Raw genomic sequence first — 15911 nt, 5'->3', positions numbered from 1 at the left:
GCTGATTCTTATATGTAGGTCTATGTGAAACCATATGTCATCTGACAGGTGTTGAATAACATACAACTAACTCCCTTGCTGATTCTTATATGTAGGTCTATGTGAAACCATATACTGGATGAAAGCGCTATCTCATGTAAGTATCCAATCTTTCCAATAATGCACTCTTTTACTCATGAATCATATAGGCAAGCCTTTTAGTTACAGACAATTATGATGCCTTAGTTACAAGGTAATCCCATGGCTGGTGGTTTAGGAGTGACTGTTGAGGAAACAGAACGTTCAGATAGAAATGTGTTATGTAGAGCATAAATGATTGTCTTTCAGATTGAAATAGGGAACCATGTCTGCTCGATTCATTCTTTTTCTATCTGCAACCTTCAGAGCATTTAACATCACTGAATAAAACCCTGGTGTCAGATGCATGGATTGGCCAGCTAGTGGCTGGCTAAAGGATACTGCAGAGAGGAAGAAAGAATGGCATGATGCTGCTGGCTGGGATAGCCCTCCTCATAACACATTCATGGAGAGGGAGGGGCGAGGGGGAAGGCCCTGCCTGCCTGTGGTGCACCCCTCCACCAGCCAACCAGTGCAGATATCCTATTAGTTGTTTTATTTATTTCTCTCTGCGCTACCACAGTCAGGGATGGAAAGAGAGATTCCCCTATTTCTATCTCTCTGTACATTACCACACCACCAAAGAGAAAGAGGGGGATCTCCCTTCCCATTTCTCTTGCTCTCTCTCGTCCCACCCCTCTGTCTGTCTTTTTCGGACTTGATGTTCTAGTAGTCTATCAAATTAACCCTTGCAACGAGAAACTATATATGTGCGTTTTTAATTTTCACAGGATTACTGATTCTTTTGTATCAGGAGTTTATTGTAAAATAGAAATGTTCTGTACATGTCAGTTCATAGTTGTATCTAATATCACAATTCTGAATGATTCATTTTGACAACTCAAAATATCAAGCGTATGGGACGATTTGCCAGAAGATGATTCTGCGATAATTGGCTTTAAAGTTCAATCTTGTATTCTCTTTAATTTAACAACATGATTTGGGGTATTTAGACTACTATGGTAGAGCACATGGAACAGAACAAGGCTATGCTAATGACTACACTTAGACAAAAATGCAGATAGAATCTTATAGTCCCAAGCTCTCTGTCATCACCAACATTTCCAAAACGGAGATAGGACTATGCGGTTTTTCTTTGCAAAAACAAGATGGTACTTTGAAAAAAGTGTTTCTGCATGAAGGTTAAATATAATAAATAAATTATAGTATTATAGTATAGGCCTAGTCCAGTTTGGAGGGATTTAGATGTTTTTTTTTCATCTAGTTCTCAAATCAAATTTGATTTGTCACATACACATGGTTAGCAAGATGTTAATGCGAGTGTAGCGAAATGCTTGTGCTTCTAATTCCGACAATGCAGTAATAACCAACGAGTAATCTAACCTAACAATTTCACAACAGCTACATTATACTAACAAGGGTAACAGGATGAAGAATATGTACATAAAGATATATGAAGTCCTTTGTACAGCTGTGTGTCATCTGCATAGCAGTGAAAGTTAAGATTATGTTTTTGAATGACATCCACAAGAGGTAAAATATATAGTGAAAACAATAGTGGTCCTAAAACGGAACCTTGGAACACCGAAATGTATAGTTGATTTTTCAGAGGACAAACTATTCACAGAGATTTGATACACTGCCGATTTTGCAGGTTTTCCTACTTACAAAGCATGTAGAGGTCTGTCATTTTTATCATAGGTGCACTTCAAATGTGAGAGACGGAATCTAAAACAAAAATCCAGAAAATCACATTGTATGATTTTTAAGTAATTAATTTGCATTTTATTGCATGACATAAGTATTTGATACATCAGAAAAGCAGAACTTAATATTTGGTATAGAAACCTTTGTTTGCAATTACAGAGATCATACGATTCCTGTAGTTCTTGACCAGGTTTGCACAAGCTGCAGCAGGGATTTTGAACCACTCCTCCATACAGACCTTCTCCAGGTCCTTCAGGTTTTGGGGCTGTCGCTGGGCAATACGGACTTTCAGCTCCCTCCAAAGATTTTCTACATACATGGCCCCATCCATCCTCCCCTCCATACGGTGCAGTCATCCTGTCACCTTTGCAGAAAAGCATCCCCAAAGAATGATGTTTCCACCTCAATGCTTCACGGTTGGGATGGTGTTCTTGGGGTTGTACTCATCTTTCTTCTTCCTCCAAACACGGCGAGTGGAGTTTAGACCGTCAGGGTAGCCTAATGGTTCGAGCGTTGGACTAGTAACCGAAAGGTTGCAAATTCATATCCCGAGCTGACAAGGTACAAATCTGTTGTTCTGCCCCTGAACAGGCAGTTAACCCACTGTTCCTAGGCCGTCATTGAAAATAAGAATTTGTTCTTAACTGACTTGCCTAGTTAAATAATGGTAAAAAGACCAAAAAGCTCTATTTTTGTCTCATCAGACCACATGACCCTCTCCCATTCCTCCTCTGGATCATCCAGATGGTCATTGGCAAATTTCAGACGGGCCTGGACATGCCTGGCTTGAGCAAGGGGACCTTGCGTGCGCTGCAGGATTTTAATCCATGACGGCGTAGTGTGTCACTAATGGTTTTCTTTGGGACTGTGGTTCCAGCTCTCTTCAGGTCATTGACCAGGTCTTGCCGTGTAGTTCTGGGCTGATCACTCACCTTCCTCATGATCATTGATGCCACACAAGGTGAGATCTTGCATGGAGCCCCAGACCGAGGGTGATCGGCCGTCATCGTGAACATCTTCCATTTTCTAATAATTGCGCCAACAGTTGTTGCCTTCTCACCAAGCTGCTTGCCTATTGTCCTGTAGCCCATCCCAGCCTTGTGCAGGTCTACAATTTTATCCCTTATGTCCTTACATAGCTCTCTGGTCTTGGCCATTGTGGAGAGGTTGGAGTCTGTTTGAGTGTGTGGACAGGTGTCTTTTATACAGGTAACGAGTTCAAACAGGTAATGAGTGGAGAACAAGAGGGCTTCTTAAAGAAAAACTAACAGTTCTGTGAGAGCCGGAATTCTTACTGGTTGGTAGGTGATCAAATACTTATGTCATGCAATAAAATGCAAATTAATTACTTAAAAATCATACAATGTGATTTTCTGGATTTTTGTTTTAGATTCCATCTCTCACAGTTGAAGTGTACCTATGATAAAAAATTGACAGACCTCTACATGCTTTGTAAGTAGGAAAACCTGCAAAATCGCCAGTGTATCAAATATTTGTTCTCCCCACTGTACATATGAGATGAGTAATGTAGGGTATGTAAACATTATATCAAGTGGCATTGTTTAAAGTGGCTAGTGATACATTTTTTACATGTATGGCAGCAGCCACTCAATGTTAGTGGTGGCTGTTTAACAGTCTGAATGCCTTGAGATGGAAGCTGTTTTTCAGTCTCTCGGTCCCTGCTTTGATGCACCTGTACTGACCTTGCATTCTGGATGATAGCGGGGTGAACAGGCAGTGGCGCGGGCGGTTGTTGTCCTTGATGATCTTTATGGCCTTCCTGTGACATCGGGTGGTGTAGGTGTTCTGGAGGGCAGGTAGTTTTCCCCCAGTGATGAGTTGTGCAGACCTCACTACCCTCTGGAAAGCCTTACGGTTGTGGGCGGAGCAGTTGCCGTACCAGGTGGTGATACAGCCCGACAGGATGCTCTCCATTGTGCATCTGTAAAAGTTTGTGTGCTTTTGGCTACATGCCAAATTTCTTCAGCCTCCTGAGGTTGAAGAGGTGCTGCTGTTGTACTGTCTTCACCACACTGTCTGTGTGGGTGGACCAATATCAGTTTGTCCGTGATGTGTACACCGAGGAACTTAAAACTTAGTACCTTCTCCACCACTGTCCCGTCAATGTAGATAGGAGGGTGCTCCCTCTGCTGTTTCCTGAAGTCCACAATCATCGCCTTTGTTTTGTTGACATTGAGTGTGAGGTTATTTTCCTGACACCACTCTCCTAGGACCCTCACCTGCTCCCTGTAAGCCGTCTCGTCGTTGTTGGTAATCAAGCCTACCACTGTAGTGTCGTCTGCAAACTTGATGAATGAGTTGGAGGCGTGCATGTCCACGCAGCCGAGGGTGAACAGGGAGTACAGGAGAGGGCTCAAAACGCACCCTTGTGGGGCCCCAGTGTTGAGGATCAGCGGGGTGGAGATGTTGTTACCTACCCTCACCACCTGGGTGAGGCCCGACAGGAAGTCCAGGACCCAGTTGCACAGGGGGGGGTCTCGAGCTTGATGACGAGTTTGGAAGATACTATGGTGTTAAATGCTGAGCTGTAGTTGATGAACAGCATTCTCACATAGGTATTCCTCTTGTCCAGATGGGTTAGGGCAGTGTGCAGTGTGGTTGTGATTGCGTCGTCTGTGGACCTATTGAGGCGGTAAGCAAATTGGAGTGGGTCTAGGGTGTCAGGTAGGGTGGAGGTGATATGGTCCTTGACTAGTCTCTCCAAGCACTTTATGACGACGGAAGTGAGTGCTATGGGGTGGTAGTCGTTTAGCTCAGTTACCTTAGCTTTCTTGGGAACAGGAACAATGGTGGCCCTCTTGAAGCATGTGAGAACAGCAGACTGTGATAAGGATTGATTTAATATGTCCGTAATCACACCAGCCATCTGGTCTGCGCATGCTCTGAGGACGTGGCTGGGGATGCCGTCTGGGCCTGCAGCCTTGCGAGGGTTAACACGTTTAAATGTTTTACTTACGTTGGCTGCAGTGAAGAAGAGGCCGCAGGTTTTGGTAGCGGGCCGTGTCAGTGGCATTGTATTGTCCTCAAAGCGAGCAAAGAAGTTGTTTAGTCTGTCTGGAAGCAAGACATCCTGGTCCGCGACGGGGCTGGTTTTCTTTTTGTAATCTGTGATTGACTGTAGACCCTGCCACATACCTCTCGTGCCTGAGCCGTTGAATTGTGACTCCATAATGACGCTTTGCTTGTTTGATTGCCTTGCGGAGGGAATAGCTACACTGTTTGTATTTGGTCATGTTTCCGGTCACCTTGCCCTGGTTAAAAGCAGTGGTTCGCGCTTTCAGTTTCGAGCAAATGCTGCCATCAATCCATGGTTTCTGGTTGGGGAATGTTTTAATAGTTGAAGTGGGTACGACATCGCCAATGCACTTGCTAATGAACTCGCTCACCGAATCAGCGTATTCGTCAATGTTGTTTGACGCAATGCAGCGTGGAATCAGGTTGGTCGGACCAGCGTTAAACAGATCTGAGAGCGGGATCTTCCTGTTTTAGTTTCTGTCTATAGGCTGGAAGAAGCAAGAAAATGGAGTTGTGGTCAGCTTTTCTGAAAGGAGGGCGGGGGAGGGCCTTATATGCGTCGCGGAAGTTAGAATAACAATGATCCAGGGTTTTACCAGCCCTGGTAGCACAATCGATATGCTGATAGAATTTAGGGAGTCTAGTTTTCAGATTAGCCTTGTTAAAATCTTCAGCTACAATGGAGCAGTTCTAAATCTGTTCTAAAATTGTTAAAATCACATGCGCCATACACAACAGGTTACAACAGGTTACCTTACAGTGAAATGTTTAATTACAAGCCCTTAAAACCTCTATAGTTGAGCTAATGTAGGCTAATGTGATTAGCATTAGGTTGTAAGGAACCCCAAAAAATCCCAGGACATAGACATATCTGATATGGGCAGAAAGCTTAAAAACTTGTTAGTCTAACTGCACTGTTCAATTTACAGTAGGTATTACAGTGAAATAATACCAATCTATTGTTTGAGGAGAGTGCACAATTATGAACTTGAAAATGTATGAATAAACCAATTAGGCACATTTGGGCAGTCTTGATACAACAGTTTAAAAATACATTCAATGGTTCAGTCTAAAACTGTGCACATTCACTGGAATAATACATTAGGGCCTTTCTCTAGCCTTCAAAAGATGAAGGTACAATTATTTTTTTAAACGCATGTTTTTCTCTTAGTATCTTTTTACCAGATCTAATGTATTATTCTCCTACATTCATTTCACATTTCCACACACTTCAAAGTGTTTTCTTTCAAATGATATCAAGAACATGCATATTCTTGCTTCAGGTCCTGAGCTACAGGCATTTAGATTTGGGTGTCATTTAAGCGGAAACTTGAAAAAAGGGGAAAATCCTTTAAGAAAAATAAACTGTATTCTGGGTAGGCATTTGATTAGCTGTTCAGAAGTCTTATGGCTTGGGGGTAGAAACTGTAACCTCTCTGGGATATGTGGAATGCTAGCGTCCCACCTGGCCAAAAGCCAGGGAAAATGCAGAGCGCCAAATTCAAATAAATTACTATAAAAAATCTAACTTTCATTAAATCAAACATGCAAGATAGCAAATTAATGCTACACTTGTTGTGAATCCAGCCCAACATTTCAGATTTCAAAAAGGCTTTTCGGCGAAAGCAAACGATGCTATTATCTGAGGATAGCACCTCCCTAAACAAAGAGAGAAACCATATTTCAACCCTGCAGGCGCGACACAAAACGCAGAAGTACAAATATAATTCATGCCTTACCTTTGACAAGCTTCTTTTGTTGGCACTCCAATATGTCCCATAAACATCACAAATGGTCCTTTTGTTCGATTAATTAAGTCGGTATATATCTAAAATGTCAATTTATTTGGTGTACTTGATCCAGAAAAACACCGGTTCCAACTTGTGTAACGTGACTACAAAATATCTCAAAAGATACCTGTAAACTTTGCCAAAACATTTCAAACTACTTTTGTAACACAACTTATATTAGGTATTAGGTATTTTTTAACGTAAATAATCGATACAATTGAAGACTGGATGATCTGTGTTCAATACAGGAGGAAAACAAACTGTAGCTAGCTTTCTGGTCACGCGCCTCTATCTAACAGTACACTTCAAGTGACCCTCGTTCAAGATGACCATACTTCTTCATTACACAAAGGAAAAACCTCAACCAATTTCTATAGACTGTTGAAATCCAGTGCAAGCGATAGGAACTGCAAGAAGGTCCCTGAGAAATCGTGATTCCCAATGAAACCCATTGAAAAGAGAGTGATCTCAAAAACAAAATCTAAATGGTTTGTCCTCGGGGTTTTGCCTGCTAAATAAGTTATGTTATACTCACAGACATGATTCAAACAGTTTTAGAAACTTCAGTGTTTTCTATCCAAATCTACTAATAATATGCATATCTTCTCTTCTGGGGATGAGTAGCAGGCAGTGGATTTTGGGCATGCATTTCATTCGGACGTGAAAATACTGCCCCGTCACCAAGAAGTTAAGAAACCTTTTGGACCTAGACTTGGCACTCCTGTACCGCCTGCCGTGCGGTAGCAGAGAGAACAGCCTATGACTAGGGTGGAGTCTTTGACAATATTTAGGGCCTTCCTCTGGGCCATACGCATTACTCTCTAATGCCTTGTGGTCAGAGGCCGAACAGTTGCCATATCAAGCAGAGATGCAACCAGTCCGGATGCTCTCGATAGTGCAGCTGTAGAACTTTTTGAGGATCTGAGGACCCATGCCAAATCATTTCAGTCTCCTGAGGGGGAATAGGTTTTGTCGTGCCCTCTCCACGACTGTCTTGGTGTGTTGAACTATGATAGTTTGTTGGTGTTGTGGACACCAAGAACTTGAAGCTCTCGACCTGCTCCACTGCAGCCCCATTAATATTGGTGGCATGCTCATTCCTCCTTTTCCTGTTGTCCACAATCATCTCCTTTGTCTTGGTCACTTTGAGAGGTTGTTATCCTGGCACCACACAGCCAGGTCTCTGACCTGCTCCCTATAGGCTGTCTCATACTTGTCGGTGATCAGTCCTACCACTGTTGTATCGTCTGCAAACATAATGATTGGTGTCGGAGTCGTGCCTGGCCATGCAGTCATGAGTGAACAAGGAGTACAGGAGGGGACTGAGTACACAACCCTGAGGGGCCCCGTGTTGAGGATCAGTGTGGCGGATGTGTTGTTACCTAACCTTACCACCTAGGGGTGGTCCGTCAAGAAGTCCTGAATCCAGTTACAGAGGGAGGTGTTTAGTCCCAGGTTCCTTAGCTTAGTGATGAGCTTTGAGGGCACTATGGTGTTGAACGCTGAGCTGTAGTCAATGAATAGCATTCTCATGTAGGTGTTCATTTTGTCCAGGTGGGAAAGGGCAGTGTGGAGTGCAATAGAGATTGCATGATTTGTTGGGGCGGTATGCAAATTGGAGTGGGTCTAGGGTTTCTGAGATAATGTTGTTGATGTGTGCCATGAGCAGCCTTTCAAAGCACTTCATGGCTACAGACGTGAGTGCTTTGGGTCGATAGTGATTTAGTTAGGTTACCTTAGTGTTCTTGGGACTATGGTGGTCTGCTTGAAACATGTTGGTATTACAGACTCAGACAGGGACAGGTTGAAAATGTCAGTGTAGGCACTTGCCCGTTTGTCAGCGCATGCTCGGAGTGCACGTCCTGGTAATCCGTCTGGCCCTGCGGCCTTGTGAATGTTGACCTGTTTTAAGGTCTTACTCACATCGGCTAAAGAGAGTGGGATCACAGTCGTCCGGAACAGCTGATGCTCTCATGCATGCGTCTGTGTTGCTTACCTTGTGCGAGCATAGAAGTAATTTAGCTCGTCTGGAAGTCTCATGTCACTGGGCAGCTAGCAGCTGTGCCTCCCTTTTGTAGTCTGTAATAGGTTGCAAGCCCTGCCACATCCGACGAGCGTCGGAGCCGGTGTAGTATGATTCAATCTTAGTCCTGTATTGACGCTTTGCCTGTTTGATGGTTCGTCGGAGGGCATAGCAGGATTTCTTATAAGCATCCCGCTTCTTGAAAGCAGCAGCTCTACCCTTTAGCTCAGTGCGGCCTACCTGTAATCCATGGATTCTGGTTCGGGTATGTACGTACAGTCACTGTGGGGACGATGTCCTTGATGCACTTATTGATGAAGCCAGTAAATGATGTGGTATACTACTCAATGTCATCAGAAGAATCCTGAAACATATTCCAGTTTGTGCTAGCAAAACAGTCCTTTAGCTTAGCATCTGTGTCATCTGAACACTTATTTATTGACCGAGTCACTGGTGCTTCCTGCTTTAGTTTTAGCTTGTAAGCACGAATCAGGAGGATATAATTATGGTCAGATTTGCCAAATGGAGGGCGATGGAGAGCTTTGTATGCGTCACTGTGTGTGATCTTGAGTTTATTTTCTCCTCTGGTTGCACATTTAACATGCTGATAGAAATTTGGTAAAACAGATTTAAGTTTCCCTGCATTAAAGTCCCTGGCCACTAGGAACATCACCTCGGGATAAGTGTTTTCCTGTTTGCTTATGGCTTTACACAGCTCATTGAGTGTGGTTTTAGTGCCAGCATACATATGTGGGAGTAAATAGTCAGCTACGGAAAATAGTGTGGTCTACAGCTTATCATGAGATACTCTACCTCAGGCGAGGAAAACCTCGAGACTTCCTTAATATTAGATTTTGTGCACCAGCTGTTGTTTACAAATATACACAGACCGCCAACCCTGGTCTTAATGGAGGTGGCTGTTCTATCTTGCCAATGCAGCGTTGACCCCGCCAGCTGAATGTCATTCATTTCGTCGTTCAGCCACAACTCATGAAACATAAGTTATTACAGTTTTTAATGTCCCTTTGGTAGGTAATTTGGGATCGTAACTCGTCTATTTTGATATTCAATGATTGTACGTTGGCTAATAGGACTTATGGTAGAGGCAGTTTACCCACTCGCCGTTGGATCCTTACAAGGAACCCTGACTTACGTCCCCGATATCTCCGTCTCTTTGATGGGGATGTGGGCCTTGTCATGTGTCTGAAGTAAATCCTTTGTGTCCGACTCGTTAAAGAAAAATCTTTGTCCAGTATGAGGTGAGTAATTGCAGTCCTGATATCTAGAAGCCCGTTTGGTCGTACAGAAACATTATGTACAAAATAAGTTACAAATAACGCAAAAAGCACAATTGGCTGCAGTTTTACGGTCTCCTAACCATTTCCTCCGGTGCCATGGGAATGTTTTGACAATGTTGAAACTGGTGATGTATGTTGCGGGACAGAAAATAGGCTTGTGGGCTAGCAGACTAAAGAGGTTCATTGTAGCTTGGCTAGGTAAGGGACTTCGCTGCATGGTCTGTGTATCTTTATTACAAGGTTCTGTAATATTACTGCAAACCAGTAACTTTCATATTTTTAAACAAATGTCTTTCTCATAATAGTCTCGCCATGAAGGTGATCATCACTGAGGGGAGAGGATGTAGTAGGCATGGTACTGTCTGACACTGTACTGCTGGTATGCATCTGATTTGAGCCAACAGATAAATGAGATGGATTGGAATAATAATGCAGGTAGAGTAGCTTCCAGTCTTTACCAAAATATTACAGGTGATATTTTGTGGTGTTGGAGACTGTCTTGCTTAGATGTGGAGAGGGAGGAGTGTGAAGGAGAGAGGGATTTTCACTCTATAGCTGAATGTTCCAATATCCTCTTGTATATGTATTCTAAGAGCTCAGTGGGTCTGGGCAACTTAACCTTGCTCCTCCACAGTCTGAAGACTTGATTCGAAACAACCCCTGCTGAATGTTGACCAAAATCTTCCCAAGGCTGATTCATTATGTTTACTGGTCATTGCAGTGTAAGACATGTCTTTATCGAACTCTGCAGCAGTGGTAGACGCTAATAGAAACCGATCAGATCATTTTCTTAGGACCTTACACACGTTGAACAGCTTTGATTTGAAACTCATGACTAGAGAGTTTTTGAAGGCTCTTGTTTGAAAGACTATGTGAAGATACAATAAAAACGTGTGGACTTCACATGGTGATGGGAACACTGATAAGGAAATATCTTTCAGCTGAGAAAGAATGCCACCTACAAACTGGCTGACCTTAACGAGTATATCAGATCTTCTCCTTCCAGCTGTGGAGGAGCAAGGTTCATTTGACGTCTCACCTCACATGAGTTCTGGATCATTGAATTACTTCTCAGTTTCTAGTGATCATAAGAGCATCCCCTCTTTTAGCCCAGAGAAGTTGGATTTGTTGCTGGCACCCCTTCATAGAGTTTCTTCATCACTGGAACTTGGCAAGTGAAGTTCACTGGATGGTGTTGGAACTAGATGCCTGCATACAATCATTAGCTTGTGCACTAGTTACGTTACTGATGGACTTAACCAGGAATCCACTCACTGTTTGTGTGGCATTTCTCTTGATGTCTTCACTAGATATTGTTTTGATAGACAGATTGGTCAAAGATACTTTGGCCTTACTGGATAATGTCACTGGGACTTCGAGCTGACAACCATGACTTTACTTGGTGATGGGACTCTGGAGAAATTAGTCTCTAAAATATTGTCTGCTCTCATGTTTGCTTATCAGGGCCTCAAGCTCTTCAACCATGCGATATCCACCCCAAAAATGATCATCTCAGTGAACGGTTGAGTTTCTAATTATAGTCATTTCAGCAAAATAACAGATTGCTGTTCTATTATGCACCTGAATGTTTCCTTTTTTTGTACAATTTTCTTATAACATTTGAGTTTACAATACAACACATACGAACGACAATATCACACAAAGGTCAATTAAATTACATCTGCCCAGACCCACATGTGCACACCCCCATCTCCAGTGCCTGCATCCCTCTCTGCCACATGGCCTCAAACTGCACCCTTTTGTTTCTCTCCGCCGCTCACGTACTTTGAACATTTAGATAATAATACATTTGTCCTTTCCATTGTGTTAATGACAGAGGATTGGTTGATTAAAAAAAAAAAAAATGATGTGAAAAGTATCGTCCAACCAATCGGGTATTTAACTGCACCCTCGTATGCCATGTCTTGAAATATGCAGACAGACGGATTCAAAGTAAATTGACATTGTATTACTTCTCACACCCAACTTTTTAACTCCACCCATAACTTTTGGACTATATAACATTCCCAGAAGGCATGGATTATAGAGTCATTGTTAGTTTTACACTTAAGATATGACTCTGCCGTTGTGCTGTAGAATTTGTGAATTTTGTCTCTTGTCTAATACATTCTATACGTGAGCTTATACTGGGTTAAGCGTATATATTTTAGTGAACTGTAATTTGGTTATGTTCCAACATTCCCTCAGTCTTGTGCCAATATCCATTATTTTTAAGTCTTGGTTCTAATAGTAGACAGTTGGATAAACTCTCTGCAAGGTTTCTTATAGCTTACCTATCATTTGAATATACTTTTCTGATTGAAATAGGATTCCCTCAAGATTGCTGTGATGTCCAAAGATTTCGAATCAAAATTGTGATATATAACTTTTAAGTTGCTTGTTTTTAAAAATATCTGCATTGGTCAATCCAAAATAGCTTTTTAATGCTTTCATGGAAATAAGTATTTCCTATTACCAAGTCATTTACCCTTTTTATGCCTTTAGTTTTCCATGTGAATTCTGAAAAGCTAACCAAGGATTGTTCCATAGGGGGTTTTAGGGAGGGATATTGGTTCTTGTAGAATACGTCAAATGTTCAATGTTATAGTGTTCTTAACTTTGAAGTTGATAATGTTCTTAGCTTTATCCTTTGAAAAAACATAAAAAGAGAATGTGCATAAAGCGTTTTCAAAATGTACCCATTGTTCCTCTTTAGTGCATGTAACACTAATACAATTGCAAGTCTGGAAGGTTAAAACCACCCTCAGACATAGGAAGATGTAAAACTTTATTTTTTGTTTGATGATTTTTATTTGCCCATATAAAGTCTTATGACCGTTTATACTTCTTTTAAAGAATGTTTTTGGTGGGGTAATTGGTCTTACCTAGAATAATTATAGAAACTTTGGGAGCCATGCCATTCTTAAGGGATGCATTCTACCTGTTAGATTTATGGGAAGATTTGTTCACATTGTTGAGTAATGGGATTGCTGTAGATCAAGGAGTATTCTCTTATTCTTATTGCCATTATTATTATTTTTTTTCTCACGTTAATTTTATATCCTGAGATTTTAGAGTATTCTGAAAATAGTTTTAGCTGGGGTGCATTGAGGTTTCAATATTGGTCAGGTATATCAAGAGATTGTCTGCAAATAAGTTGACTTTATGTTCCCCCATACTGATACCTGTTTATATTTGGATCCTGTCTAATTCTTTCTGCAAGCGCTTCAATTTCACCTGAACATTTTCCACTGACGTTTATAGAAAACGTGTTGATTAATTCATTATTAAGAAATGATTCAGATGTGATGTTTAATGCAATTACAAGGTAAAATAACTTGAATGCTTCAGATGACGAGGTCACTCAGAACACAGACGGGCAGATGTGGAGACTGGGAGAAGTTAGGATCAGAAGAGAAAGATCTGAGCATTCATAATAGCAGGATCTAACCATATGTTCTAGTCTCATTTAAGGAGTGAATAAATATCCACAAGTAACTGGGGATTCAATGACTAGATCAGTGACTAGATCTATCTCTAATTCACACACACACAACTAGAACATATTTCCAGAAGTATATGTGTGCTTGTTTAGGTGTCTAAAAGTATTTTATGCTAGTGGAAGAAGTAAGCACATTAATGATTTGCTCCATTAGAAGTGTCTGCCAGAAGGCTATCCAGTAAAACAAACACTTATTACAAAGTAAAGATAATGATAATGATACGAATATTGTTAAATAGAAACATGTTTAGTATGCCTAACATTAGCCTATAGACCTGTTATTCAGATTCATCAACTTCTCTCCAATCAATTACATTTAGGCTTTAGGCCTATTAGCTGTTGATTGCAGCTCAACCATATACATGTCCGTGTAAGTTCTTGAACCTGATCTCCGAGCTCCAGCCATCTACCCATTTGTGCTTGTGTAGTGTGGGAGAGAGTAGGCGTGTGCCAGCATGGGGGTTTTCCACTGCAGTCACGATCGAGACCCCTCTGCACCATCTGTGTCACATTCGGCCTCCAACTGCAACCTCATCATTTCCACAGGTATTCAGCTGATAAAAGTAATCAGTGAGTCTGAATTTAATCAGTTGCCTTCATCAATATTAGGGGTAGGCTATTTATTTCATTATGACAATATCAAATGTAGGTTTATCCATCAGTGAATAGGCTATTGATGGCAGCTGTTGGTGATGGTCTCTATGTGAAGTAGATTTTTAGCAGATGTGAACACCTCTAAAAAGCTAAATTAAAATAAATAAAAATTGTGATTAAGCATCGACAATTTTTTCCAAAGGTCTGTATACTGTAGGTCAGGATCCATATTTATCAAGCATCTCAGAGTAGGAGTGCAGATCTAGGATCAGGTTCCCCCTGTGCATGTAGTCTTTATTATTGTGATATAAAAGCCAAAACTGACCCTGAACCAGCACTCTTACTCTGAGACGCTTGATGCACATGGCTATTGGAAAGGTTCACAGCTCTGAGGGCATAAGCCCTATGAGTCTGAAGGCTGTGGGTGCATCCTAAATGTCTCCCTATTCCCGATATAGTGTACCTTTTATTGACCAGAGCCCATAGGGACTCTATAGAGAATAGGGTGCTGCTTAAGATGCACACTGAGTCCATAATTGTCCATTCATATTATGAATAAATGGAGGGAAGCAGAGTGTGGGTATGAATCATTCACTGGTTTACGGTCAGATCTAGAAGTTGGGAGCTTTGATTGACAGCTCAGGTGTTGTGCAGCTTATTCAGGTGTTGTACAGCTTGTTTTTCGTAATTTTTGCAAATGTATTAAATGATATACATGAATATCTAATTGACATAAGCATTCACACTCCTGAGTCAATACAGAGAATTCAGAAAGTATTCAGACCCCTAGACTTTTTGCACATTATGTTATATAACATGCTTATTGTAAAATGTATTATTGTTTTTTTCCCTCATCAATCTATACACAACACACCATAATGACACAGTAAATGCCAAGAGTGTGCAAAGCTGCCATGCAGGCAAAGGGTGGCTATTTGAAGAATCTCAAATCTCAAATATATTTAGATTTGTTTAACTTTTTTTGGTTACTACATGATTCCATATGTGTTATTTCATAGTGTTGATGTCTTCACTATTATTCTACAATGTAGAAAATAGAAAAAAAGTAAAGAAAAACCCTTGAATGAGTAGGTGTTCTAAAACCTTTTACCGGTAGTGTGTATAAAATATTACATGACATTACATTTCATAACATTTTACCAAATGCATTTTGTGTGTTCCCTCAGGCCACTACACCACTATCACATATTTACAATACAACATCCATGTGTAAGTGTGTGTGTTGAATGCGTGTCTTATCGCGTCTGTGCCTGTGTGTCTCTTCACAGTCCCCGCTGTTCCATAAGGTTTTTCATATCTAATTTTACTGCTGACATCAGTTGTGGAGTAGAGTTCCATGTAGTCATGGCTCTATGTAGTACTGTGCACCTCCCATAGTCTATTCTGGACTTGGGGACTGTGAAGACCTCTTGTGGCCATGTCTTGTGGGGTGCATGGGTGTCCAAACGGTGTGCTGGTAGTTTAAACGGACACCTTGGTGCATTCAGCATTTCAACACTGCTTACAAAAACAAGTAGTGATGAAGTCAATCTCTCCTCCACTTTGAGCTATGAGATATTTACATGCATATTATTGTTAGCTCTCCGTGTACATTTAAGGGCCAGAACAGTAGTCCAGGTGCGACAAAACTAGAGCCTAGTTGATAATGATGTTAAAATGGCAGAGCAGCTCTGTATTATGGACAGGCTTCTCCCAATTTGACCTACTGTTGTATCAACATGTTTTGACCATGACAGTTTACAATCCATGGTTACTCCAAGCAGTTTAGTCACCTCAACTCAATTTCCACATGATTTATTACAAGATTTAGTTGATGTTTAGGGTTTAGTGAATTATTTGTCCCAAATACAATGCTTTTAGTT

Source organism: Oncorhynchus gorbuscha, linkage group LG02, assembly GCF_021184085.1.
Source record: "Oncorhynchus gorbuscha isolate QuinsamMale2020 ecotype Even-year linkage group LG02, OgorEven_v1.0, whole genome shotgun sequence".
NCBI lineage: Eukaryota > Metazoa > Chordata > Actinopteri > Salmoniformes > Salmonidae > Oncorhynchus > Oncorhynchus gorbuscha.
The sequence above is the reverse complement of the archived record's forward strand: the minus strand, read 5'-3'. Positions refer to the sequence as shown.